General features: G+C 38.0%; 1 pseudogene; it reads left to right on the top strand.

The window, feature by feature from the left end:
• The window catches only part of LOC117399082 (TBC1 domain family member 10A-like), a 23149-nt pseudogene that overhangs the window by 8121 nt on the left and 10028 nt on the right, over positions 1 to 5000 (top strand).

Raw genomic sequence — 5000 nt, 5'->3', positions numbered from 1 at the left:
GATGCTGTGTATAATAATAACACTACTAGAATACAATATGAACTAGGATGCTCTGTATAATAATAACACTACTAGAATCCAATATGAACTAGGATGCTATGTATAATAATAACACTACTAGAATACAATATGAACTAGGATGCTCTGTATAATAATAACACTACTAGAATCCAATATGAACTAGGATGCTGTGTATAATAATAACACTACTAGAATACAATATGAACTAGGATGCTCTGTATAATAATAACACTACTAGAATACAATATGAACTAGGATGCTATGTATAATAATAACACTACTAGAATCCAATATGAACTAGGATGCTCTGTATAATAATAACACTGCTAGAATACAATATGAACTAGGATGCTCTGTATAATAATAACACTACTAGAATCCAATATGAACTAGGATGCTGTGTATAATAATAACACTACTAGAATCCAATATGAACTAGGATGCTATGTATAATAATAACACTGCTAGAATCCAATATGAACTAGGATGCTCTGTATAATAATAACACTGCTAGAATCCAATATGAACTAGGATGCTCTGTATAATAATAACACTACTAGAATCCAATATGAACTAGGATGCTGTGTATAATAATAACACTACTAGAATCCAATATGAACTAGGATGCTGTGTATAATAATAACACTACTAGAATCCAATATGAACTAGGATGCTCTGTATAATAATAACACTGCTAGAATACAATATGAACTAGGATGCTCTGTATAATAATAACACTGCTAGAATCCAATATGAACTAGGATGCTGTGTATAATAATAACACTACTAGAATCCAATATGAACTAGGATGCTGTGTATAATAATAACACTACTAGAATCCAATATGAACTAGGATGCTGTGTATAATAATAACACTACTAGAATACAATATGAACTAGGATGCTGTGTATAATAATAACACTACTAGAATACAATATGAACTAGGATGCTGTGTATAATAATAACACTGCTAGAATCCAATATGAACTAGGATGCTATGTATAATAATAACACTACTAGAATCCAATATGAACTAGGATGCTCTGTATAATAATAACACTGCTAGAATACAATATGAACTAGGATGCTCTGTATAATAATAACACTATTAGAATCCAATATGAACTAGGATGCTGTGTATAATAATAACACTACTAGAATCCAATATGAACTAGGATGCTGTGTATAATAATAACACTACTAGAATCCAATATGAACTAGGATGCTCTGTATAATAATAACACAACTAGAATCCAATATGAACTAGGACGCAGCGAGTTAGGATCACAGCGAGTTAGATCTACAGTGACAGATTAGCAGTGCGATAGTGCAAGGATAGCGCATCAGCTGAGGATCCAGTGATATTTATTTTATTACACATATTTTGAGTTTCTGATAATAATGTGAGTATTTATCATACAAAATTATTGAAAACTATTTAAATGTTGAAATAAGAAGAAACTCTTGGCTCCTGATCATTTCAATATTAATAATAATAATACTAGACTTCATTGAGGGGAGCTCTGAGCCCCAGGACTGGGTGCAGCAGCAGCAGCAGCAGCAGCAGGGCTAGTGTGAGTTTGTAACCCTGCTCAAACTCCTGGCTCCTGATCATTTCAATAATAATAATAATAATAATAGACTTCATTGAGGGGAGCTCTGAGCCCCAGGACTGGGTGCAGCAGCAGCAGCAGCAGCAGCAGGGCTAGTGTGAGTTTGTAACCCTGCTCAAACTCCTGGCTCCTGATCATTTCAATAATAATAATAATAATACTAGACTTCATTGAGGGGAGCTCTGAACCCCAGGACTGGGTGCAGCAGCAGCAGGGCTAGTGTGAGTTTCTAACCCTGCTCAAACTCCTGGCTCCTGATCATTTCAATAATAATAATAATAATACTAGACTTCATTGAGGGGAGCTCTGAACCCCAGGACTGGGTGCAGCAGCAGCAGCAGCACTCCTGGACAGCCTCTGTGTAGAAATGTAATCTGTTTTAATCTGTTTTCATGCTGCTTTTTATTCTTTTCTTTCTACCGCAGTCTGATAATCACTCAAGCGTGCGTAAGACCCGGTTTAAATCTGTCTGTGTCTCTCGTTAATCCACAAGGTTGACCTACATTCCTTTCAGGGCTAAAGTATCGATTTCTGTTTTGGAGTCGCAAATTTTTAAAATCAATTCCTGTTTATAAAATCAATTAGAGACTCCTTTTAAAAGGGAGGGCGCCAGTGATCATGTTAATAAAGCTAATAAGAGGCGAGAGAATGGATTTTAAAGATGGTCAGCGCTCCTTTAAAGGGAGGGGCCGGTGATCATGTTAATAAAGCTAATAAGAGGCGAGAGAATGGATTTTAAAGATGGTCAGCGCTCCTTTAAAGGGAGGGGCCGGTGATCATGTTAATAAAGCTAATAAGAGGTGAGAGAATGGATTTTAAAGGTGGTCAGCGCTCCTTTAAAGGGAGGGGCCGGTGATCATGTTAATAAAGCTAACAAGAGGTGAGAGAATGGATTTTAAAGATGGTCAGCGCTCCTTTAAAGGGAGGGGCCAGTGATCCTGTTAATAAAGCTAATAAGAGGTGAGAGAATGGATTTTAAAGCTAGTTTTCAACAGCACAATGTTAGGGTTTTTTGTACCCGGTAATCTCCAAGATTTTAATTCACAGTCCTTCAACTTTTAAGCCTAAAAAGGAGGGAGGGGGGTCTCTAACTGACGCAGTGGGGGATGGGGATGGGATGAGAGGGGGGGGGGGTGTTGTCTATTCAAGCGTTTTTAATTCTCTACTTTTTGGTGGTGGGGGGGGGGCACTTCCCTTCTCTGAGGAGTTATTTTAATTTTTTTTTTTAATGTTATTTATTTATTAACAGACGCCCTTATCCAGGGCGACTTACAATTGTTACAAGATATCACGTTATTTTTTACATACTATTCCCCATTTATACAGTTGGGTTTTTACTGGAGCAATCTAGGTAAAGTACCTTGCTCAAGGGTACAGCAGCAGTGTCCCCCCCACCTGGGATTGAACCCACGACCCTCCGGTCAAGAGTCCAGAGCCCTGACCACTACTCCACACCGCTGCCCTGCTGCGTATTTATTTATACAGCGCCTTTTAATACCTCGCAGTATCTTGAAGCGCTGCAGGCGTCCCTTAAAATAGCAACGAAGTCTGCTGTAAAAATAGCAACAGACAGAGAGTACTGGACGAGAGAGTGTGGGAGAAATTCAAATTGAAATGCCTGCTCGAGGGGAGGGATGCTTCATAAACACAGAGGGTGAAGCCAGGCATCTCACCCAAGCGTCCCACCTCGAAGGGTTCTTGTCCAGAGTTGTGGAGTTCTTGTGTTGCTTGTTTGGGGGGGGGGGGAGAGTTATTTTGTTCACTCAGGTTGGGGTCTCGTTCTGTAGAAGCTGTGTTGATAAGCGTGTGTTTCCTGTAATAACCGGACACGTGATACAGGGGAAATATTAGTCGGACTGAAAAAGATTGCTCACCGCTCATTATTATTATTATTATTATTATTATTATTATTATTATTATTATTTATTGGTATTATTGACAGAGCTTCACAGAAACATTCAGATTGATTGAACCGGTCTTGAAAAACCTTTTAATGATTTCAATAATAGTGGTCAGGGCTCTGGACTCTTGACCGGAGGGTCGTGGGTTCAATCCCAGGTGGGGGGGGACACTGCTGCTGTACCCTTGAGCAAGGTACTTTACCTAGATTGCTCCAGTAAAAACCCAACTGTATAAATGGGGAATTGTATGTAAAAATAATGTGATATCTTGTAACAATTGTAAGTCACCCTGGATAAGGGCGTCTGCTAAGAAATAAATAATAATAATAATAATAATAATAAAAGTGAATCTTCGACCTCGTGTGTATGTCTTTAAAAAAACAAGATAGATTATATATATATATATATATATATATATATATATATATATATATATATATATATATATATAATTTATGTATCCATTTTTTCCACCCCAGGAGCTGGAGCGAGACCCTGGGGACCCCAAGTGGCTGGATATCATTGAGAAGGATCTCCACCGTCAGTTTCCCTTCCACGAGATGTTTGCAGCGAGGGGAGGTCATGGGTACGAAGCAGCATCCATTCCCTTTGCATTGGCTGAGTTATTATTACGATTAGGGGTGTGATTTTCTCACAGTAAAAATATGTTCAAGTCGGGGCTCAAGCTTTAAATAGACCATTTGAACTGAAATCTCTCTTCGTGTAATATCCTGTAATCCTAGTGTTTGTGCAAATATATTGAATGCATTTTTCTATAAACGTAGACTAGTATTGTATTCAACAGTACCTTTTTGTAAAACAGCCATAACAGAAATATGCTTACCTGTTTAATTTTAACATGTGTACCTTGTCTGACGTTAAAACCAAATTAATAGATATTTAATACTAATAATCTGACCGCTGAAATGCAGATTAAAATAAATGTTCTGGTTGTAAATTTGAGGTTTTTACAAGATCCTTTTTCGTTCTATGTGTGTTTAACCCTTTGCGGACCTGGTCCGACATTGCAATTATTCCTATCCGGTCCAATGTCGGACCCTGTCCGACATCATCAAAAAGACTCAAAAAACGGGTTTCTAGACTCCGGAAAAAGTCGAGAAAACCATTCAATGGCCGAGTGGGAGCGACAGGAGCCGAGACAAGCCGAAAAAAAGGACGTGTCTCATGAATAGTCATACTTGCCCCTGGCATCAGATAGGGGCGGTCATAAGGAAACAAGCTGGCTGTGACTGCATCAGCACTCAGAGAATATCACGGACATTAGCAGAGCTTTTTTGAGATGTTATAGTAATGAAATAATGACTTGGGTCACATTATTGAGGAGTCTGGTGATAAAACGAGTGATCAGGAGATGATTGATCGGTATGTACGACTATTATTATTATTATTATTATTATTATTATTTATTTCTTAGCATAGGTGAAAGCGATAGTGAACGAAAGGG

Source organism: Acipenser ruthenus, chromosome 44 (assembly GCF_902713425.1).
Source record: "Acipenser ruthenus chromosome 44, fAciRut3.2 maternal haplotype, whole genome shotgun sequence".
In the NCBI taxonomy this organism is placed as follows: Eukaryota; Metazoa; Chordata; class Actinopteri; order Acipenseriformes; family Acipenseridae; genus Acipenser; species Acipenser ruthenus.
Note: the sequence above shows the minus strand (reverse complement) of the source record. Positions and strands in the feature narration are given on the sequence as shown.